Source organism: Dermacentor albipictus, chromosome 1, assembly GCF_038994185.2.
Source record: "Dermacentor albipictus isolate Rhodes 1998 colony chromosome 1, USDA_Dalb.pri_finalv2, whole genome shotgun sequence".
In the NCBI taxonomy this organism is placed as follows: Eukaryota; Metazoa; Arthropoda; class Arachnida; order Ixodida; family Ixodidae; genus Dermacentor; species Dermacentor albipictus.
The window spans coordinates 460,865,611-460,890,728 of record NC_091821.1 but is presented as its reverse complement, the minus strand read 5'-3'; the positions used below and the strand labels follow the sequence as shown (position 1 = coordinate 460,890,728).

General features: G+C 43.3%; 1 long non-coding RNA gene across 1 annotated transcript; it reads right to left on the bottom strand.

Annotated features, from left to right (window-relative positions):
* Positions 1-7,048: 7,048 nt before the first annotated feature.
* LOC135902803 (uncharacterized) lies at positions 7,049-24,090 on the bottom strand. The gene is made up of 2 exons (XR_010564606.2): positions 23,170-24,090; positions 7,049-8,804 (listed from the first exon to the last, which is right to left on the bottom strand). It is a non-coding gene; the product is annotated as an uncharacterized lncRNA (long non-coding RNA).
* Between the last annotated feature and the right edge of the window lie 1,028 nt (positions 24,091-25,118).

Genomic DNA, 25,118 nt, shown 5'->3' with positions numbered 1-25,118 from the left:
TCTTCAGGGTTGTGCGTTAAGTCAGAGAAGCATCAAGTAGATGCGCTACTCTACATTATTGCCAAGCGAGCCAAGGAAATCTATGCCACTTTTGCTCTCTCTGAAGAGAACTCCAAGAAATTCGATGCAGTCGTGGAGCAGTTCAACAAATACTTCATCCTGTGACGCAACATAATCTTTGAACGAGCCAGATTCAATACCACAGTGCAATCAGACGGTGAGTCAGCCGAAGATTTCATCACTGCACTTCCCACACTTTCGAAAGACTGCGAGTTCGGCGCTCTTCGAGAAGAGTTTGTGCGCGACCAACTTGTAGTTGGGATAAAAGATAAGTAGCTATCCGCCAGGCTACAGCTACACGCAGACCACACTCTTCATAAGGCTTTTGAGTCTGTCCGCCAGATTGAGAGCGTCCGTCAGCAATAAGTCGAGCTCTGTCAGGAAGTGCCATGTGTGAACAAAGTTGCATTCGCTTCCCAATCCACTTGGGGTACTTTGAAACAGGACAAAAGTGGCAGCTATTCACGTGGGGCAAACAAGCCATCTACATCCTCCGGTAAAAACATGCCATTGCACAAACCATGCATGCAAGCATGCACAAACCATGCCATTGGTGTGGTCAAGAGTGTCACCCTCGTACTCTGTACCCAGCACGCTCGGAAGTCTGCAGGAATTGCCAGAAAAAGGGTCCTTATGCCTCCGTGTGCACATCACGGCACCTCATTTGTGTCGAAATGCGACAAGTCAATTTAGAAGCAGGATTCCTCGGAGTAATCAAGGCGTCGGATGCTGGAACATGGGAAGCAAGTCTTGGTTCGAGGTCAGCCAGTAGATTTCAAAATTGACACTGGCGCCAACGAAATAGTGCACCCGAAGCAAGTATTCCAGACAGACCTTTTCTCTCAGCTCCTCCTCGCCAGCTACATGGTCCAAATGGAAAGCTTCTTCCAGCCGCAAGAGTGGCACAACTCAAGCTCATCTACCATCACTGTACGACTACTCAGGATGTCCACGTCCTAGATGAGGTCCACACTCTGTTGCTAGGCAAGCCAGTGATCAAAGAACTCCAGATGTTGACATTTGTAAACGCCATTGCTGAGAAAGTGAATCCAAAAGAATTTCCAGCATTACTCCAGTGACTCGGCAAGCTGCACAAGGAACACCGAATTCAGCTGCAAGCAGGAGCGAAACCTTTCGTGCTCAGCTCTCCAAGGTGCATCTCAATTCCTTTATACGAAAGGACAAAATTGGAACTACAAAGAATGCAGAAACTCGGCGTCATATCACCTGTTGACGAGCCAACTGAGTGGCGTGCACCAATGGTAGTCGTCCCAAAGCCCTCCGGAGACGTGATAATCTGCGTGGACTTCACCGAACTGAACCGCCACGTTCTGAGAGAATGGCATCCTATCCCTCCTGTGGGGCACTCTCGAACTTCATGGAGCTAAAGTATTCTCCAAACTGGACGCTAACTCTGGATTCTGGCAAATTCCACATTGCGACGGTTCTAAAAAGCTTACCACGTTCATCTCACCTTTTGGAGGCTTCTATTTCAACTGGTTACCGTTTGGAATTGCGTCTGCTCCTGAACACTACCAGAAACAGATGTCGCACTTTACAAGGCGTCAGTAGGGTTGTCTGTCACATGGACGACATCCTTATCTGGGGTTTGAATGAGCATGAGCACAATGAGACACTCGCAAATGTGCTGCAGCTACTCGTCAAAGCTGGAGTGACATTGAATGAAACCAAATGCTTGTTTAATGTCCAGCGCCTCACGTTCCTTGTGCACTGGCTTAACCAAGACGGAATACGACCGGACGAAAAGAAAGTTAAAGCCATTATGAAAACGCAGAGCCCAAGAAACAGGCAACGAGCTGCAGAGAATTCTCGGAATGGCAATATACCTCGCCAGATTTGTTCCCAATCTCTCTGAAGTCCTGCAACCACTTAATCTTTTGCTGTCAAAGAAGCAAGAGTTTGCTTTGGATGCTCCACAACAGCAGGCGTTCAACCGATGGAAGTTGGCGCTCTTGTCTCGCCCTGTCCTTGGAGTTTACGATCCATCAAGAGAAACGATCATCACTGCAGATGCATCGTCCTTCGGACTTGGTGCATTAATCTGGCAGAAGCAAATGAATGGCAAGTTTCTGTCATCGCTTATGCTTCACGATTACTCTCAGAGACCGAAAGCATTACGCTCAAATCGAGAAAGAGGTGCTTGCTTTAGTCTGGGCATGTGACAAGTTCGGCGATTATCTTGTCGGCAAACTGTTCAAGCTGGAGACGGACCATAAGTCGTTGGTTCCCATCTTCACTTCGAAGAACCTTTACGGCCTGACACCCAGATTACAGAGGCTAAAGATGAGAATGATGCGATACTAGTATGAGATTGCATACGTTCCAGGCAAAGACCTAGCCGCAGACACTCTTTCCAGAGTGCCTCTCCAAAAATAGAAGGGACAGAGCTCCAAGAAAACGTGGAAGCTTTCGTATGCTCGTTGACAACCTCTTTTTCCATAAAGGAGCACTGCCTTCAATGGTTAAAGGCAACCCAACAAACAAACCCTGTTTGTGCACAACTTCGCCGGTGGAGCAAGAAAAAAAGAGTGGCCCTTCAGGCGAGATTTACCAGTGGACCTAAAACCCTTCTACGAGCATCGACACCAACTCACTCTGGAGAACGATTTACTCCTCTATGCTGCTTGAGTTGTTGCCCCTGCCTCTTGACAAAACGAAGTCCTACGACTCTTACATGAAGGACACTTCGGCATAACAAAGACACTTGCTCGAGCCAGAGATTGTGTCCGGTGGCCCACTATAGGAGTTGATGTCATGTCCCTGGTGAGGCAATGTCAGCAACGCGTCGAAACAACAAGTCAGGAAAATGCCACTAAAAAGTTCTGAATTTCCAGAAAGACCCTAGCAATGCATTACAATAGTCTTGTTTCACTGTAAGAGCCAGTGGTGGTTGATAGCAAGAGATTATTATTCAAGATACCCTGAACTGGCTCGGCTCGAGAAGCTTATATCTGCAGCTGTAGTCAACCACTGCGAGTCATTTTTTACACACCGCGGGATTCCTGAGGAAGTGGTTTCCAACAACGACCTGCAGTTTTCATTGACTGAGTTTTCACTCTTCGCTCAGGACTATGCCTTCAAACACATTACCTCTAGCCCTCACTGTGTTCGGAGCAATGGACTTGCTGAGGCTGCGGTAAAAATCATCAAGACTTCTACGACAAAGATGAAAGACCCTTACTTGATGCTTCTAGCTTACAGGTCAACTCGTTTGAATAATGGGTACAGCCCTGTGGAACTACTGATGGGTCGTCGGCTAAGAACCAAGCTTCCTCTTAGTTCCACCAAGCTGACACCCCAAATGCTAGATCAAGAGAGCCTTCGGAAGTTTGAGGAACAGTACCGGAAACATCAAAGGAAAGACTTCGACAGACGTCACGGAGTTCGCGACCTGCCGGAGCTATTCTACGGAAACGACGTCTGGTTAACAGACCTCAAGTGCAAAGCGACAGTACAAGCCCCAGCCGATGAGCCTCGGTCCTAGTGGGTTAACACCAATACTGGTGCTGTAAGCAGGAACAGGACCCAGCTAGTTCACTATTCCCCTGCTAAAACCAATGCAGAAAGTGTTTGTATCAGTGACGGTGTAGCAGACGCCCATTCGTGTTGCCAAGAGACTTCCCACATGCATACTAGAAGTCGGAGGTGCGTGAAGCTGCTTGCTGCAATGAACTTCGCTTGCTCTGTTGGGGAGTTGTTGTATATGCTGCCATCCAGTGAAAGTGGGAAGACATAGTTCCCCATGACTACGCGTGGTTGGCAATCTGGCAGTGCCTGCTTATCTTCTTGAGATAGAACACGTCTGAGAGACCATTAAACGACTGCATATGTGACTCCTTGTTTGGCCGTCTTGCTCTTCCTTCCTGGCTACATCACATTTCACTTGATGCCCAAATTCTTTTTTTTTTAAATGTGATAGCATTCTTAGGATACTTTACACACTTTTCAGTGTCCTGTTTATCTTTGTCTCTATCTGTTTTCCCACCAACTTGGATCACTGGATATTGCACATCAGGTATGTGCCGCTCTTGAATGCACATTTTTCCCACTAACATGGGTCATGGGTCCTTCTTCAGTCCTGGTCTTTTGTGCCTTGCCTTTACTCATTCAAGTATCAATCAACTAGCCCACGCAAAAGTTTTAATTGGGCATGTGTTAATGTGTACGTGGCACCCTTCAATAACAAAAAAATACCTTTAAAATTTTCACACACACACACACACACACACACACACACACACACACACACACACACACACACACATATATATATGCAATCTGCACACGTTTAGTTTCAGGTTCTCATATCTCGTTGTGCTATAAATTCAGTTTTTTTTTGTTCCATTCACACATATCTAGTCATATCAAGGTGGCTTAACAGGAGTTAACCAAGGCTAACGCCAACAGCAGTCGCACGGGCGTTGCACTGCATGAACACCCTCGTCCGCAATTTTAACAAGTCGGAACGCGACATGAGCACGGCGTAAAAAGCGAGACGTGCGTAGGCGCAATTCGCCGTACAACTCGCCTGCGTTTTGCTGTCTTTGCAGCGGCTTAAGTCGGAACGGAATGCAGCCGACAAAGACTTCCGAACAGCAGTGCCAATTCTCTGGATAGCATCGCAGATATAATAATTCGTCAAACATGCAGGTTCCCTATAAAGCGTCGCGCGCTCACGATTCAATGGGTATATGCCAGTATATGCATTTATCAGTAGCTTATGCTGGTATTATCGAGCTTCATGCCACACTTGCTTCTTTCTGTACGGTGGTACGGTTGTCGTCAGGGGGAACACAGTCGTTGAGTCTTGGTGTCATATCGGTGCAGAGGCGCGAGAGATTGATCAAGGCGCGCTCAAATCCTCTGCAATTGCTAATCACAAACTCTGTAGTCGCATCAGGTCAGTTCAGATGTTTTTGGGAGACATACGAAGGAACCACAATATCCACGTTCCACTTTGTTTACATTACGTTCGCCAATCGCTTGAGAAATCGAGGTTGCCAAGCCAATTGGCCAAGCTTGATTTACAGCCAACGACGACTAGCGGCTAACCGCGGTCAAATGAGTACTGGCATCTTTACTGGCATGTTAATCATCATGTGTTGCACTAAATTACAATTCCAAACTTATCCCCTAAAAATTCAAATCTAGAACACCCCAAATTATTTGCAAGTTTTGGTTTCGTTTGCGTGAACGTGACTGTCGAACCATTTGTTTGTTGGCTCACCCCATCAGCTAAGCTGGCACATCGAGCAGTGCAGCGACTTCGACAAAAAACAAAACAAAACATAGGCCTAAGCATAAAGGAAAACTGCAACGAAATCTTGGACCGCGTAAAAAGCCTAGTTTCAGATAGTGCAGACATAGAGCAACTTCTGTGCAAAATTTGACGTTAGAAATACGAGCGCGAGCGTCACAAAAAGCTATAAAAAAAAGAGAAAACAAAACAGCCGTTTTTGTTACCGAAACTGAAAAAGAACATCGGCAGAACCCATCACACGATGATTTTTGACGGTGACGCGTTTAGCATTGAATCAATCCAGCGACAAAACGTACTGGCACAGTTTCGCGCTTCCCTAATAACAGTCGGCAACACCATGCGGCGCCGCCGCAAAGCGTGCATATGTGGCCTCCGAAATGCATGGCACGCCGGTGCGCGCGAACGCTGAGAAATGAGTCATGCGGAAACTGGGATTCTCTCTAGGCACGCTGCGCCATCTAGTGCCGCTGCCGAGAAGTCCGCGCGTGGCCACCGAGACGAGAAGCGTAGCGCGCCTGCGAATGCCGCGAATTGTTCCCTCGTTTGCCGCACACTCAGTGGCACATACTCCGTGACACAAGTTGGTGAGACGTTCATTAAACAGTTGCATATAACCAGTGCATTCACGGTGCAGCTTGCTAAAGCACTGGCTTGAAATACGTTTATTGAAGAGTGGTACATACTCAGCACATTTGTGGCACAACCTGCTAAAGTGCTGGGTTGGCGTTATTGAGGAATGCTTGTGACATGTATTTGATTCCGCCCGCAGTAGGGAAATTTGAAGCATATATCATTTTCATCATTGTATATCAGCACATTCCCAGTGGCACCCAGTCCTGGATTTACAGTGACCCATGTCGGTGTGAATAAGGTTCATTGAAGAGCAGCACCTATGTCCACATTGGCCCAAGTTGGTCCTCAAGTGACCCAAGTCGGTCAAGCAGTTGCTTTAGAACACTGCTCCCTCAGCATAGCAGCCCGATGCACTACCCATTCGACCATGGGCCACCCAGTGACACAGGCACCTGAGAAAACAATTAGGTACATAAATACAAATATACAGGATGTTCTAGCGAACACTTTCAAAATTTCTTAAAGGTTGCCTTTGGCACATAGCTCAATGCTAGTTCATGAGCTGGTCTACTCGAAGGGGCGAACAACATTTGCACAAAAAATCCAAATCCAAAAGTGACTAATTAATAAAAATCACTAATTAAATTTTAGCTAATTATCTTATGACCCATATTGTAATTTGCAAATTCTAGCAGTGGACTTCGCAAGGCAGATCCACTTAGAGTGAATTCTCAGGAGGACGCCAGTTTCGAGATATAAATTCCCGAACTTTGTGGAGAAATGCATTGGCATTCTATTTACGTGTGTGCTTCACTGCAGGAAACGACGTTTCGTTAACAAATTCACTGGAACGCCAATGCATTTATTCCCAAACTTCGTGAATTTATATCTCGAAATTGGTGTCATCTTGAAAATTTATTCCAAGTGGATCCGCCTTGCGAACTCCATGGCTAGAATTTGTAAATTGCAATATGGGTCATTATGTAATTAGTTAGTTTCAAGTAGACCAGCTCACGAACTAGAAATGTGATATCTGCCACAGGCAACTTTTAAGGATTTTTAAGAGTGTTGGCTGGAAAACCCTGTAGATAGACAGGAATGTCCAACTAGTGAAAATCACAACACACGAGCAGAAGCAGTGCTTCAGGGGTCACAGGGACCCATTTATATGAGCTTTGTAACAACTTTTATGAAAGGTGTGGAATGCATCAGCATCTGTATGCTTTCAAATAAAAGGTCTTTCAATGCACCTTTCAATGAGAAGCAGCTACTGCCACATTCTTACACCCTCGCATTATTTTTCTTGTTGAGAAGTGTGCTCAAGCCTCTTGCTGGTATTCTCGTGAAGAACAATTCGTCCCTATACTCTACCGATCATGCTGAGTATATTGCATTAGTAAGGCTTTAAGATTAGGTGGTGTGACACTGTCACAGTGCCTTGTCTCGGAGGCAATAATGGCAAATAGAGTCCCGAGTTAGTGTCAGCGCAGTGACGTTGCTCTCCACCATTAGGTGGCGCCACTGCCATGTCAGTGAGGAGGTCTGTTTTGCATCTGCTGAAGGCACTGCTTCGTCCATCCTACCTAAACACGGCCGTCATGTCCATAAATGTTTAGCTATGTGTGTGAAATGGAACAGGAATATTAAGAAGCTGAAGGAAAAAGAAGAGTAGCCTTTCTCTTGAACAAAATTGAGGCCTGCTAAAAGCAGAAGGTTGAAAACTAAATTATGGGCTTTAACGTCCCGAATCTGCACAGTTGGCTACGAGGGATTAATCTTCACCATTAATCTTTAGACCTTTCTGCGCCTTAGACGAGGTGGGTTTGTCCAGGCATTTCTGGTAAAAACAGCAAAGGATGAGCCTGGCTTGTCAGCAGTACCTTGCATTTTCTAGCAATGCCATGGATGAGCCTAGTTTTGTCTCAGTGCTTAGTAATGCTTTCGATAGATGGCAGCACAAGAGCCATGGGACTGTGCAAGCAGGAATGAATTTATTCTGTGGAGGTAAAGAAATTTTGGCAACTGGGGCCCTTAAAAATAATTTGGCTATTTTTGGTTGAAATTTGGGATAATAGCATAGCACGGAAGGGGCAAAAGTGCACTAAAAGCACACTGCATGAGCACTTTTGCATTCTGCCCCTGGAGCCAAACTTGCAAACTCGCGCTTGGTAGCAGAACGCCATAGCTACTGAGCCAGCATGACGGGTGTACATGAAGAAATATTATCAGGTTGAGATGTTCATGAGGACAGCACTGCCCAGCAAAGAAGCAGGTTTATTTATTTACCCCAGTCAAAAAGTGTTCTGGGGCACCTTTAATGACTGATGGGAAATTTGATTTCTTCTCACTCCCATTGCTGTACTCCGTCACATTCCAGATGAAGTACGGCCCTGAAATTGATCCTGCAGTTTAGTATGCCGCCACATGTGCCGGTACAGGTGTGTTTTTTGGGCGCAAGCGTATGGGCACTCCTTACACTTGTATGGCTTTTCACCTGTATGGACGCGAATATGTTTTACCAGATCCGTTCTGTTTGCGGTGACATAAGAGCACTCGTTACATGCAAAGGGCTTGTCACCAGTGTGGTTTTTGATGTGGTACAACATGGAACTCCTGTTAGCTGATCTATACGGGCAGACAGCACACTGGTACGGTTTTTCTCCACTGTGTCTGCGCATGTGATTTGAAAGTGTTGTCACTTGTGCAAACCTAGCCAAGCAGATGGTGCACTCAAAGGGCCTCTCTCCAGTATGAGTCAGCAGGTGTTGTCTCAAAGTTGGTGAATTCCTCGCGACATAGGGGCAAAGGCTGCAGTGGTGCCCTTTTTTCTCTCTTGAAGCTCCGTCTTCAGTGATGCAAGTTTCCAAGCTTGTAGAGGGCCCAGCTGTGCCTGGAAATAGCAAGAGGTTTCCATTGTATCAACGCTGCAACAACAGTGACAAGGTACACTCCTTGTCAAAAGTATTGCCTGCAACTGCCAGATTATCTACAAGCTGTGTAGGGAAGTTTCTGTGGTATGCCATAAGTTCCAATGCCCTGGTGATTGAAAAATCTTTCACTCATCACCCAGAGGTCTGGAGTGTCAGTAGCACCACAGCAACCACACCATGCGGCAAAACGAGATGTATGACGAAGGCGCAGAATAGCCTGTACACTTTTCACAAACACTGCACTTCTGCACTATGCACAAGGCATGTTTGACAAAGAGTATTCAACACGTAAAAGCTGATTGATTGTGCAAGCAGTGACACTGTTACACTGTGTATTCTGTTGCGTTTCTATACACCTCAATCTTACACAGAGAAATGTGCAGATGTTTGCACAGGTTAATTAAAAAGGACTAGGCGAATGAATAACTGACGGAAAGTTACACTGGCACTGTCACCAATAAGCATCAGCACCTCTTTTTATAAGCATACTCAATACCAGTGAAAACTGCTCACAACTGCTAAGGTTTGACCTGACGTTCCCCAAAACAGTTGTAAGCATATGAAGCACAGCTAAAGGTAATTCAAAAGAAAAGGATGGGCTAGATCTGTGTGAACCAAATAGGAAGAGGCAGAAATGGATGAAAATTTTAAATGCATCAATGAACAATGAATGCAGAAAGCAGTTCAACTGAAGACAGTAGTAAACATTACTGCATCTGAGACATGCTTCAAAATGACAAGCAACAGCATGACACAGTACGAAGAAAAAAAAAAGGATACTCAAGAGCTGCAGTGAATATGAACCATTATACTAATGCAAATATACAATGCCACTTTCCAGTGGTTAATAACATGAACAGTAGTGAAAACTGCTTTGAAATGTTTAGAAGTGCATGAATAATAATTATTAAATCCAAATAGAATGTGCCAGAAGACTATTCAATACTATTACTAGAAGACTATTCAATACAGTGGCCTGCCATATTTGCCACTAACATAAAACAATATTCACACTGTAATTTATTCACTACATTGCCAAGTTTCCATCCCCTCAGTGTGTACTATAAAGCATCATTTATTAAAAGCACCAGTTGAGCATAGAGATGACAAGCCATTTCTTCGCATATTGGCAAGTGCAGGTGGCAGCAGTCTTGGTGGAAAAGTCTGGCTTTCTGAGCAATGTAGCGTGTTCTACTATGTAACTTCTCATTTTTACTCTGACCCCTGGAATGGAAGTTACCCCATTTATGCTACAATTTCATGCTAGATTGCGCACTCTTTACAATTTGAAGTATTCGAAAACTATTTTACATATATTCATTCTTATGAATAGTGACCATTTGATTTAAAGAACCTATTTGGATAGGGCAATATTCGACTTGTTATTTGAAGGTTTTCGCACACCCCTAGAAAAGTGCTTTCATGATGGCTCACTCCAGTATTGACGGCACCACTAAGACTGGTGCGAGCATTTACAATGTACTGCTTTCAGAGCAGTTCTGAAGGATGCTTCGGCTCCCTCACTGGAATGCACCACATGTTTTAAGATGTAATAACCACTGAGGTCGGCATTCAACAAGCTGTTTCTACTGAACAACTTTTAGCTGTTTATAATACGAATTCGTTCTGTAGGACGTTCCATAGTGCATGTTGTGAGCAGATGCATTCATCTGCAAGATGTTTGCGTATGAAAGAAGCACACATGTGATTCTTTGCAAGGCCGTTACAGACATGCTACAGTGGAGAACCTCGAGATCAAAAGGAGAGATAATACATGCTGTGTTTTGTTCCAAAGATGCACCAATTCATTTCAACAGAAAAGCAAGCTGTTCCTGCTATATTATGCAAGAACCTCGCTGGTTTGAACAACTGTTACAGGCATTTGGAAACACGTTAGAAACAATGATGTGAAAAAACGTCATAACAGAAGATAACACACACACACACAACAAATTGTTTCCTTTGCAGCGCTGTTCATCTAGTATTTTACCAACTGCCCTTGGCTTCAGCATTCATGTAAGCAAAACTCGTGCAGTCGTACCTTCTAAAAATAAAGGTTCAAAGAGTTCGCTAACAATACAGGTTCACTAACATGTTTTTTTCCCCCGCATTTCTTGCTTTTAAGGTAGCTGTTGGTACCTAAAATACTTGACGGTTACCTTCATACCATAATTACTGGTTACCTTTATACCATAATCACTGACAGTGCCACAGATAATTTCGCATAATATATATGCCAAGTGAATCGTGGCTTCGGACATGAAAAATATACTATTCATGTCACTAAAAACAAGTAATGACCACAGTATACAACAAAAAAACTCAAGAACCTGCCACTCGGTTTGTTCCGATGGTTGAAGGCCATACAATTACTCTACTGCCAAAAGCTGCCAAATTGGCTCTAATTTTTAGTCTTCAAAGCATTTCTTCTGAGAAACCTTCATGAGTTTTCTTCGTGATACATTCTAGGTGAATGCCAATTTTTCTCCTTTCCTAAAATTGTTCCATGCAATTGTGCCCTTCTTTCAAAAATGCACAGTGAGTTGCCCTACCCTTGTGCCCTGTCAAGTGCTGAATGGGGTGAGCTTTTGGCAGCGAAAGACACAGTGTCTATGCATATGCATCAGTAGTGTCTGGTACCAGGAGAGTGGCACGTAAGGCTTGTGGCGTGTCGTGAATAGCACGTCTGAAGCCCCACTGTGCTCGTAAGCTCGTTTCAAACTGGTCGCAATAAAAGGTTATGCAAGTACTTTTTGTGCTTTTGAAGAGTTGAGGGTTTATAGCGTAATTACTGGTTCAGCAGTGTTTCAATATAGAAATGGAAACGAGAAATTATTTGTCGGACTCCTTCAACAAAATTTAAAGAGTGGCATATCTTAATTAATCTCCATGACAAACTAATTTTAAAACTCAGACGTATTGGACTCCCGGAAATTTTAATCATATGGATTTAAAACTATTTAACCAATCGCTACCAATTTGTAACAGGTAATGAGCAGCAATCAGGTTGCCTTCCGGTCGGCTCTGGCATGCCCCAAGGAAGTGTGCTGGGGCCATTATTGTTCTTATTATATATTAATGACATTGCTGCTGAACTTGATCCGAATGTCCAAATCAGATTGTTTGCGGATGATTGTGTGCTTTTTCAAGAAATAACTTCTATTAACGACCAAATCCATCTTAACTCCTCTCTTGCTAAGATTTTTGAATGGTGTGAAACGTGGGACATGAAACTTAACACAGATAAGACCGTCTTTCTTCGCTTCTCTCGCAAAAAAGCTCCGCTTTCTTTTAACTACAGACTTGGTTCGTCACCTTTGCTGGAAGAGACTAAATATAAGTATTTGGGTGTCACACTAAGTAATACTTTATCATGGAATTTACATATAGATAACATCTGTTCTTCCGCATTCCGTAAACTGTACTTTTTAAGACATAAGCTAAGAAGTTCTCCCCACTAGCGTAAAATTACTTGCTTACAATTCACTAATTAGACCTAAACTTGAATATGCATGTGTTGTCTGGGACCCATTTAATAAACACAATATCACCCGCCTAGAAAAGGTACAGAGAAAAGCTGTAAGGTTTATTTACTCTAAATTTGCCCCGTATGACTCACCCTCTGAATTAATGCAGATTAACGGTATACAATGTCTTGAACAACGAAGAAAAAATTTACATTTGCAATTTCTTTTCTTGCTTTGGAATAACTATCTAGCTATTAACCCTTCTCCATATCTGTCGCTTTCAACGTCAAGGCATACACGCCACCATCATCCTAATTCCCTGACACCATATTTTGCGCGAACAGATTTATTCAAGTTTTCATTTTTCCCTCGCACGGTAACCGACTGGAATGATTCCTTATTGCCTTTCGCCACACTTTGATGGTTTTTTTTTTACCTTGTTATTATTGTTTATTGTTTTGTTGTCATTTGACCCACCCTGCTTGGACCTGTACAAGGTTTGCAGTATTGAATAAAGAAAGAAAAAGAAAGAATAATTAATAGCGGGTGACAAGCAATCCCTCTCAGTCTGGTGAAAACATTTCAACAAGGGTAATTGTCCTTGTCGGGGCAAAGAAAACCAGCCTCTTGTTTAAGCATTGGCTTTTGGCCGAGGCTTTGCTTATCTGCCCACTGCTTATCGAGTCTCAATCTTCTTGCGACCCCTTTGTCCTTTTTGGAATACGACAGTATACCACACATATTTATGACGACTGCCTGAAGTTATTAAAATAGGGGACCCGGGACAAAGTGACCATTTCTGCTGACCAAGCATCACGCCAGAGGCGCACATCAAAATGTGCGTGACAATCACTAATGCAATTATCACCCAACAATAGTTTACTAATTTATCCTTTAATTGTCATCTCTATAGGGCACCTTGAAATATACGATTCTGAAAGAGCGCATTCCCGCACATCAGGTTTGACCTGCACAAGAAGGCATATGTTAATGTGAATAAAGCACGAGTGCATGACTTCTTCTTTACAGCATCCCTGCTGTTCACAAGCCTACCCTTGGCAATGATGCTATAAGTGGGCAGTGGGCCGTCTTGTGCAAGGCATCCAAATCGTCTAGAAAAGCCTTCTTCCAGTATTTTGCATACACTCTGTTGCAGAATTGTATGACACAAAGCGTAGCGTATTTGCTAGAAATCTGTGCGTTGTGCCAGTTTCGAGACTTGGGTACTAAAAATGTGCTGCAAAAGGCACTGCTGTTTATGTTGACACATTTCTGTACTGCATTTCTCAGCAATATGGAAACATACTGTTGGTTAATAATTGCATTGGTGATTATTACACATGTTTTGACATCCACCATTGCCACAAAACTTGGTCATCAATAATTGTTTTGTTTTTGGTCTCCTATTAATAATCCGAGATGATAATCATGGAAATGTGGGGTGAATAATCTTACAAATTCTGCATTCTATATATAAAAGGTTAACGAGCACCAAGAATGGAAAACAGGAAAGCACTGGGAACAGCGGATAAAGATTGATAGGAAGCCATTTGTAACGTAACAATCACCTTTGAATATCAGTGTCAAAGCACCACGGGATTATTTACAACAGCCTCGAATTATACGTAGAAAATTTCACTGTAGATGGGCAGCTATCACCTCTAAAATCATGACATTGCATTTATGACTTATCATTCTTTTGTGTTAAGTTAAGATCCTATACCTTGAAACCAAACAAAAATACTTTAAAGCGTCACAGCGCCCTAAATAATTTACTAGAACGGCTTTCTACAACCCAGCGTCTGTTGCATTTCCCAGTAGGTGCATGTGCCGAGACACGTGACACAGAAAGCAGTCCCACGGAAGCAAGACACCGTAACGTTTTCGTACTTGCTCCAGATGGCTAGGTGGCCTATTATGCTGCTACATTGAGCTATGCAATGAGTACAGCATATCTTGGGAAGTGAACTAGATATTGGTTCACAGAAAGCTATTATATTAAATTACTTAGTGCACTCTGAAGCTTGCCAGTATATATATTAATTGATTTCGAGATCCTGGACCTTTACATAACACAAAAGATGAAAAGTCCAAAATGTGTTGTCAATACTCCTTTTATAATTATCAAAAAAATACAATGCTTATCAACATGAGACGACTGTTAAGGCCACCCTGCCTACACCTTGACTCTTTTCGTCCTAGTGTCAGTGACAGTATGCACAAATACAAAAGCATCGGCAAGAAAGATCTATTCAGTAATGCAACGGTAGCAAATTTGCAGCACAAGAAAGGCCGTCTTGCTGAAGCAGTGATGTGCTGCGGTTGTCTTATCCTGCAAACAAACAAAAATGACAGCATCAATGTTCACAGCCACTTTTCCCTTAACGTGCACGTAATACAGAAAATTAAATTGGGGTGTTCAACGTCCTGAAGCTGCACACCGTGTTATCAGGGACACTACAGCAGCGGGCCCGGGATTAATTCCGACCACCTGAGGTTTGTCTTACTTGTGCCTAAATCTAAGTGCTTGATCATTTTTGCATTTTGTCCCCTGTGAAATGCCCCCTCTGTGAGTGGAAATCAAGCCTGTGACTTTGTGCTGAGCAGCAGAATGGCATAGAATGCCACTGTGGTGGGTGTACGTACATTGTCGTGAACATTTTGCCTTGCTGATTGATATACAAGATATTTCTAGCCTAAGTACATGGGACTGAAGAAGGAAACACAAGGAAGCACACCAAGCAACAAAACAGATGTTTGGCGTTTACTGTTTTTAGTAGTGCTCCGTCTTGTCTTTCCTCTTCCCAATGTTCTTGCGAAACAAACATTCAGTAAGGGTTCACATAACATGCAGAACGTTACGCCACTTTCAATTATGTGCCCACAGCAAAACTAAAGAGAGCTTAACTTGAGCTGTATTAGTAAATTTTACTCCTGCAATAACAAAACAGCTGCTCTTACTGCGAGAGGAGCCCTGGTAAATTAATAGAGACTCCAAAATGCAGAGAGCACTGAAAGATGGGTGGCGAGGTTGCTGGGGCATCACAGATTTTCGCGAAATATGCACGGGTCTACTCAATTGTAAATCAGCAAAGAAGGACGAGACTGGTGTCTAAATTTACCAGACTTAACTTAGCAAATATTGAGAACTTTTTTTGTGCCAAGCTGGCCAGGACCCTGGAAAACAACTTGAAATGAATGATGCCACACTGACGTACCGACGGCAAGGTTTCGGTACAAAAGTCAAGGAAAAGGACGTTTGGCCTTTATTATGTTTATTGATAATAAACTTTTTCCACTAAATGAATAAAAACTAATCAGTTGTCATGGGATATGCTATGAAAGCCACACATTTTAATATCTTACACCCGTGCCACATGGGCACAGAATATGACATCAACTTGCCAACGCCTTAAATTTTAATGCCATTTGCATGATTGCACATGGACAAACCTAATACTATTTGCTTTAATGTCATTCGTTATCTAATGTGCTCACCAGAACTCATTTGACCGAGAAATGCGTGCCCTCGACTCTATAGCTTGCGCACTCCAATATAACTGAAGTATTGGAAACAGTTTCTAGTATGTGAAAAATAATTTATACATAACTTTCAACCACAATGCTCCTGCAAGGAGTTGTACTTGGTGAACTTCCTCATGTCAGCATTGGAAGCATTCCTCATGTCAGCATTTGTCAGCACGGCTTTGACAAACCGAGCGAAATTTCTATTTTTGGTTTCAGATTTGCCGTGGAATGGCCAAAGCTGCTGCGGTCGGTTGCAGCATTGTAAAAGACGGCAACAAACTCAAGCTCAGGCCACGATAGCATGCCTGCTACTATAATTCACTGTTCACGAAGGCACAAAGTAAACTTGTGAATGGATATTTCTTTTTTTATTTAGCACTTTAATTTGCTTACTTCAGAAGATGCTGTCACCGACATCATTGCATCAAATGTCACTAAATTTGGAAGTGCGGCCGCTCTGCTGAGAAAAATGTCATTAGGCCAAACTAGACGCAGTAAGGGTGAAAGCAGACAAATTCAGGCTGGTACTGGTAAACAAATATGCAGGCTTAGAACAGAGAGATGATGATGACATAGAGCTAATGAATGAAACCATAACTAGGCTGCCTTCAGAGGCAGCAATTGAAGTGGGAGGCAAGGCACCAAAGCAATCAGTAGGCAAGCTCTCCCAAGTAACAAAGGACCTAATAAAGAAACGACAAATAATGAAAGTGTCCAACTCAAGAGATAAGACAGAATTCGCGAAACTGTCAAAACTGATCAACAAAGCGAAAATAAGTGATATTCGAAACTATAACATGAGAAAGACTGAAGAAGCCATAACAAATGGACGCAGCCTGAAATCAGTGAGAAATAAACTTGGCATAGGACAAACCAAGACGTATGCACTGAAAGATAAGCATGGTAATATCATCAGCAATCTCAAAGATATAGTAATAGAAGCAGAAGAATTCTATACTGACCTGTACAATACCCAGAGGAGTCGGGATACCTCCATTACAAACAGTAATCAACAGGTTACAGAGGCTCCTTCAATAGTTTGCAATGAAGTTAGAAGGGTCTTAGAAGACATGAAATGAATAAAAGCGGCCAAAGAAGATGGAATAACAGTCAATTTAATCGAAGATAGAGGAGACATTGTGCTTGAAAAGCTTGCAGCCTCTTATACGAAATGTCTCACAACTTCAAGGGTCCCAGAGAACTGCAAGAATGCTGACATTATACTAATCCACAAAAAGGAAGACATTAAAGGATTGAAAAATTATAGGCCCATTAGCTTACCTCCAGCACGGTATAAAATATTCACCAAGACAATTTCCAATACAATAAGGGCAACACTTGACTTCAACCAATCAGAGGAACAGGCTGGCTTCAGAAAGGATACTGTACAATGGATCACATCCATGTAATCAATCAGGTAATTGAGAAATCTCTAGAGTACAATCAGCCTCTCTATATGGCTTTCATAGATTATGAAAAGGCATTTGATTCAGTAGAGGCAGTACATAATCAAGAAGTAGAGGAGGCCTACATAAATTTTTTTGAAAATATCTACAAAGATTCCACAGCCACCTTAATTCTCCACAAGAAAAGTAGGAAGATACCTAAAAAGGAAGGGGTCAGACAAGAAGAGACAATCTCTTCAATGTTATTCACTACATGCTTGGAAGAAGCATTCAAGCTATTAAATTGGGACGACTTAGGGGTAAGGATTAAGGGCGAATATCTCAGCAGCCTTCGGTTTGCAGATGACAATGTCCTGTTCAGTAACACTGGGGATGAGTTACGACAAATGATTGAGGTCCCTAACAGAGAGAGTGTAAGAGTCGGGTTGAAAATTAATATGCAGAAAAGAAAGACAATGATCAATAGCCTGGCAAGGGAAAAAGAGTTCAGGATCGCCAGTCAGCCTCTAGAGTACACGAAGGAATATGTGTACCTATGACAATTACTCACAGGGGACCCTGATCATGAGAAGGAAATTTACAGAAGAATAAAATTGGGTTGGAGCGCATACAGCACACATACTCAGATCCTTACTGGAAGCTTACCATTATCAGTAAAAAGAAAGGTGTACAATCAATGCATTCTACTGGTGCTAACATATGGGGCAGAAACTTGGAGACTGACACAGGAGCTCGAAAACAAGTTAAGGACCACACAAAGAGCGATGGAACGAAGAATGACAGGCGTAACATTAAGAGACAGGAAGCGAGCGGTGTGGATCAGAGAGCAGACGGGGATAGCCGATATTCTAATTGACATGAAGGGAAAGAATTGGAGCTGGGCAGGTCATGTAATGCACAGGTTAGATATCTAGTGGGTTACAGAATGGGTGCCAAGAGAAGGGAAACGCAGCCAAGGACAGCAGAAGACTTGGTGGGGTGGTGACATTAAGCAATTCACAGGCACAAGTAGGAATCGGTTGATTAAAACTTCTTTCTGGGCGAGTTGGTGCATACTTGACATAAAAACTGTTTACAGTGCAAACACATGCAACCACAAAGTATAAGGGACAGGACACAAGCGCTGACTGTCAACTAACTTTTATTAACGGAAGACGGGTGCCTTATATAAGGGGAAAGGCAGAAGTGAAGGGGGAAGGGAGTGATACAATCGGGGAAAATGGCGATACGCATCGATGAACGAACGTGCCAGCAGTCAACGCATTCAGGTGCGAAGAAACAAGAAAACGAAAAAACTAGACAAATACTAACAAAAGGCGAGGGATATATAAGGCACCCGTCTTCCCTTAATAAAAGTTAGTTGACAGTCAGCGCTTGTGTCCTGTCCCTTATACTTTGTGGTTGCATGTGTTTGCGCTGTAAACAGTTTTTATGTCAAGGAATCGGTTGGCACAGGACAGGGGTGATTGGAAATCGCAGGGAGAGGCTTTCATCCTGCAGTGGACCTAAAATAGGCTGATGATGATGATCATGAGGGAGCTTAAGGCATTAAACGAATGACTGTCATTTTTCGTGCCCTTGTGGCACAGGTATCAGTGCCACAGGTGAGCTGGGCTCATCTGCATGGTTATGTAAAAATTCTCAACGAAGAGCTCAGCGTGACAATACTTTCAATTTTTATGCAATTCTTAATTTCTAGTCGACTACAGTTAATATTTCTTTATACCACTGTTAACCTTCAATTTTGCAATAAATGGTTGAAACGCATAAATAAGCACTTAAAATATTGTTTACATTGTTTATTATAAATGATTATGCAGTAAAGAAATTGGGCCTTTTATGGTTAGGATTTGGGATAATAGTGTGGCATGGAAGGGGCTAAAACCAACATAAGCGTAAGGTACTTGTGCATCACACATTCTAAATAATGATCAGTGGGAAGAATTAAAAAAAATTGTTTTTACTATTAATTTCACGAAAAGAAAAGTCAGGAATTGAAATGTGGTGTGCTATAATGTAAACAAGTGTTATGCAGCACTTCGTGTTGTCTCTCTCTTCATCCTGTGTGTTCTTTGTGGTAACTTCCCAAATCATGCTTCACCAACTGGCCTACACCCATACTCTTCTAAGTTATGCATCATACTGCTGATCGTATTGTATGCATTGGCTTTCGAACGCTACATTTTAATCAAGAATCAAATGGACAGCGCAACGCAATGGGGATTATTGGAGGGGTGAGCAAAGTACATCGCACAAACGCGCAAGATACACCGTAGTAGAAATGCATCATAAAGTAAGGGTTCACCGTCATAGCCATATTCACAGGGGACGCAAGGGGTACTTGCTTCCCGGACTGTCATAGAGGGGCAAAGTAAGCCACCACAGTGGATTGGTAGAGAACAGCAGGCAGCCATCTTGTGGCAGACAGTTTGTGGGTGTAGACACAACTCCATAGCATTTCGATTGCAAATGCAAACAGTCCCCTTGCCGATCAGTGCATGTTAAAATTTTTGCTAAACACTGCATTTTGTCTACAAGGAATCTAGGTCACTGGCACAGCAGCCATTTTCCCATGTGGCATCCCACAGCACCTACTACGTAGGGATGCCTCTAAGTTGTGGACATACACCCCTTTCGAGGCACATGGCAGGGAGCATGCTTGTACCTTTATACCAGGAAGCACCCTGCAACAGCTCTTGTCTGCTCCGGCAGCCACGGCGGATGCTTTACAACAAGGCTGTCCACGGTTGGACAAGGAATGCCCAGAGACCCCACCTAGAAATCTCTGCAGGCCCCCTTTCGAGATGCGAACTCCTACAAGCGGCAAAGCACTAAGCCGAGGGACTTCTCGGCTACTCAAAACAAGAAAATGGCGAGTTTCCGGTGGCAATGCAGTTTGAACCCAGCACCTCTCACATACGAGGCAGGTGCTTTACCACTAGGCCACTGTATGCTTTGAATAAAACGCTCGATAAGCGCAGTTACTATTACTGAAAGCTGGGCTAGTTGGTCACTAGCATTACGAATCATGGTTGCAGCACTAAGGAAGGTCAAAACATAAACATAAAATGCAGAGGACGGGAAACTGTCTGGTGCACTTCAGGTTTTCATTGGTGCACCACCATGGTATACGATAGAATGAACCAGTTGTGAGTCTGAGTAACACAATAAAGGCACCAACAAAAATATAGTTACTTTTTTAAACCGTTTAGGAAGACAAAAGCTGGCCACAAGAATTGTAAGCGAGTATTAACAGAGGCAAGTAAAAGGACAAGCAAGAAGTTATTGTTTTGGAAATACCTGGAGGAGTTCAGCTCTCTGTACGTTTTCTAAACATTTACGCAATGGAGACACAGAACATGTTGCAGTGGGCATGGTTTCCATTAATACCTGCCACAAGAGATTCTTCCCCTGTAGCGAAGATTTAGCAGTATCATTCAGTAAGTTGTGCAGGGATGAAATCAAGCAATGCTAGATGATGCTCAGACATTCAAGAGCTGTGAGCATCTACATTGTTAACCACATGGTCGGTCTCAGCAAGTGTAACAAATATAAACTGTTGCTTGGTCAGCTTTTCCTTACTCATTCTGTTTCACAACACAAGCCATGTTTCTAGTCGTAGTATTGCGGCGCATGGTTTTCAAGTGATGGACAGTGTAATATTTACTGCTGTAATAATAAATCTCTCCAGGCAAATAAATGTCCTTAAGTAAATGAAAGCATGCCGCAGTGTTTTCTGTTGTATTACACAAGTAAAGAAACTGTTGAAAAGTAAAAACACACGAGCACTTCTACATGCAAGCTGCCATCATTTGGGCATGTCACACTCAGATGCTAATGTGCAACACTTTTGAACAGGAACATCACGTTTTTGCACACTGTAAACTGCGAAAAAATAAATATGCTTATTGCATGCCTTAACACGTATGCTGTTTACATGGACTGAACGCCCTTTTTGATGGCCTTTTCAGACTGAGTGAAAGAGCTGCACGATATACTATTTAATGTGGTATGGAGCAATGCATCTACAAAACACTGTTAACCAAATGGGCAAAGTAGGTAACTATTAGGCAGAGCTATCAGACTACAAGTCAGATAGCATCCAAAATATCTTCACGAAGTGCTCGAGAAGAGAGAGAGAAATAGAAGAGAAGAATGGAATGGAATGGAGAATGGAATTCTCATCGGAAGAGGCCTGTGCCACGTGTTGGAGTTGGCAATGTGGAGAAGTGCATATGGTTACAAGGCAAAGAATGAAGACAAAACAATTGGTTTCTCTGCAGCATTTGTAATGGTGCGATGGTTTCGGTTAAAGGCCAACTACAACAAAATATCACTTTGGCCAAATTGGCTACTAGACAACTGTATTCCAACTTAAATATTTATCACCAGATTAAGAAACTAGCTTATCTAACCTTGGTCAGAGTGAAACCTAAATGCAATTCATTTGGCGCTCAGCACAAGCAAGATGAAATGCGAAAGAAGTGCTGTGAGCAAGGCCATGAGGCAAAGGTGCTTGATGCAATGCCAAAGGCCTGACGAATTGAAGTTTTTATCACTGGATGTAGCTGATAAACAGAAGTGAATGTTCACAATGGAGGAAGGAAACAAGAAACTGGTGCAGCTGAAGGCAACAGCACATGAAAAATATGTGGAGATATAAAAACAACTAAGCATATGAAAGACAGAAATATGCAATTGGGAAAAACTAAATGAAAGCAGAAAATATCTGGGTGTATGTTCAGGCTAGTCAGTGCTATGTGTTAAAGCTGTGGAACACTGAAGACACAGCCAGAAAGAAGACAACACACGGTATTAGGTCTTGACTACTTCTTTACATCTATGCCTATACCAGGCACGCGAGATGTTTCAGAATATAATGATGACAAATAACAACAATATTTGAGACAACAACTGGAATATTTGTTCCAAGTTTTACGCAGTTTCTTTTACAGCTGTTTTCCAAGTCTGTTGAATAAGACCATCTTCAGCCTGACTTAGTGACTGCATTCAGATTCTATAAGAGCTTAATGCTTGGATAAGAGCTGCATGCTTGCATCAGCTAGTGCATGCTGATGTTGGGCAGTACTGTTGCAATAGCAGTCTTCAGCATTGCATGACTGTTAGTTTTTTTCTGTGACATTGCCTATACATATCAGTGTAGCAGGTTTATGTTGTAAACTAGGACACAGTGTACAGCAAGTCACTCTTTGATCAAGCATGCCTCAAGGATGCAACTAATCACATAGGAGTGGCATCAATCACATAGGAGTGGCACCTCAGGACGGTGAGCACAGAAAGCTTTGCTGCTGAATCTGTCATTTGAAGCTGCTTGGCAAAGGTTACATCTGGCATTTAAGGGTTTCAACAAATCCAGACCTCCAGCTGCTGGGGAAACTCAACCGCCTGAATGGTGTCTGACCACAGGCACCTTATTTCTTTGTGTCACAAATGACAATTGGTTATAGACTGTTTTTACCCAATAAAGAACGGATTTGGCGACATTTAGGAAAGTGAAAGGAAAGGAAAGTCCAGGTTGCTGTGGTCTGCGGGTAAGGCGAACATGTAAGGATGCCAATAATCTGGAAACCACCTGTGTAGAAGCATCTCCCACTGATTAAGCACGTGCATGTGGAAACAAGTTTGGCAGATTCTTTGTTGAAAAGGGAAGCTTCCAGTGGCAGATTGGCTTCACCAGAGCTTAGCAATATCACTAAAATAGTTCTTTTTGGGCCAAACTATGCCTACAGCATATGCATTGCATAGTTTGTTCAGTTGTCATGAGCTGGTCACACGAGGCACTTTCTTTCGCGATCGAGTCCGATAGAGAAACTGCTTTTGAGCAAGCTCCGGAAGGCAACCAATCGCAATCGTGAAATCGGTTCGATCACGATCGAAAATGTTCCGCGTAACTGGGGTATTACCGTGGTGTAACGCTGGCATTTCCTGAAGGTACGGTGTGCACAGAAATGCGAGGAACGCAGCAAGTCGCTGGGATGTGTTGATGGGCTCCGCTTGGCACTAACACTTTCACGGGAGCGCACGTTACCGGCGGTGACAATCGTTGCGGAACGGTGTTGCGGCAGCGAAATAACGCCGTGCGCGAATCACCGCGCGAACACACATATCGAATGAAACGGACGGAGCGAATCGGAAGATTTTTTCCGCCACTAATTACACTCCAAGGCACCAAATGGCACAATACATACAAATATATATAAAAGAAGCATACGGTCGACACAACACTTCGCAACTTTCACGGCCTATAGGGGGCGCCACCTTAAATCCAACATGGCTGTCCGAGAGATTAAGAACTAGAGCAGTCGGTGCAGTGCTGCGGTCGTCTTGCTCAGTGGCATGTTGTTTCGCGTCGTCATGCTGAAATGCCTCTTCAATTTACACGCCCGCTGTGGTTAGCCTGCGTAATGGCTCATATTGGGCGAGCAGAACCCGGGATTCGAAGCCAGCTTCGCTGATCATCTTGTGTGTTGCGGCATAAAAGCGTGCACGTCGACGTCTGTGACTGTTTAAGGCCTTTGCATAAAAACTTCGCGACTTCGAAGCAAGCCACATGAGCTGTGGTTTCAGTTTTACCGCGACGGTGTTATTAAGAGAAGTGACCGTGCTTTTTATTTGCTATTCTATTAATTTGACCTCTTTGAGTGGGTACCATGAACTTTTATACGGTGTGGTGCTCTCTGCAAGTTGTTACTTAGGCCGCTTGAATAAGCCGCCGTGTCGAGAAAAAAAAACCTTCCTGGTGTCGCGCGACCGAAGTCATTTACATCGACGGCGTGAAAAGCAGCCCTAAAGCAGCGTTTTGTGTGCGAAAATTTTTTGTCTAGTTATCCCTGCCTGTGTTCACAAAGCTGTATGTTTAACGCCAGAAGTAAACAAAAACCATATCTGACTGCTTTCGCGAGCTAATACGATAACCGTTCACCCTTGCAATTTAGTTATTGCGCTTTATGCATACTGTGCCAGCGACAGTCTTACGGTAGTTTTACAGCCTGCGTGAGTCCTACCGCGTCTTGCCTATAGACAGATCAAGCGATACATTGCCGACATTGACTGGTCCGCGGTAATGCTCGCTTCATTCTTCCAGTTATCTTTATAAAATGATATACACGCAGATCAGCTGAGGGTTCGCTACGCAAACACTGCACAGTAGTTTAACGCTTGTTGGATTAGGATTGTTACTTTACGAGTGCAGTCATGCGCACCTGTGCACACGTTGCAACCGCGCATTGAAGTGGCAGACGAGGTACGAATTCCAGGTCCCTCTACGCCTGCGTCACTTTGCTTCGATGCACAAATGAGAAACTCGTCTCTCTGTTCGAAAATGGTGGAATGTCAAGCCGGCAATGCACAGCACGAATGTATGAACGAGAACAAGAAATTTTGAAGCAGGTACAAGGCTTCAGGGAGAATGTTTGCGCTCCAACGTAGCCGCAAGGGCATGAGTGGCAAGAACGCAAGCATCAATCATCCTACAACACATATGAGTTAAAATTGCGCGTTATTTCTTTCTCTGCACATAATATAGTGCTATGCCTGCGTCTTTATGGACGTGCGTCTATTCGTGATTTCAAGTGCTCGGAATTGTCACTCATGTGTCGTATTAAAAAAAAAAAGTCCTCCGGCATGAAGTGCGCACTGCAAACCTACATCGCTTCTGTGAAACCTTTGCCGATCCGCAGCTTAATAATCAATTTCTTCTTCATAGACGCAGCCGGTGGGAATGAGTGAAGGCTCACATCACCAACCGCATAACTACCGCTCGGCACCCATTGCGGCACGCAGCATATACGGTTACTTCTATGTTTGCTCATTCTGAGCATGTTAAGTGTCCTTCAGGATCCCACGGGAGCTT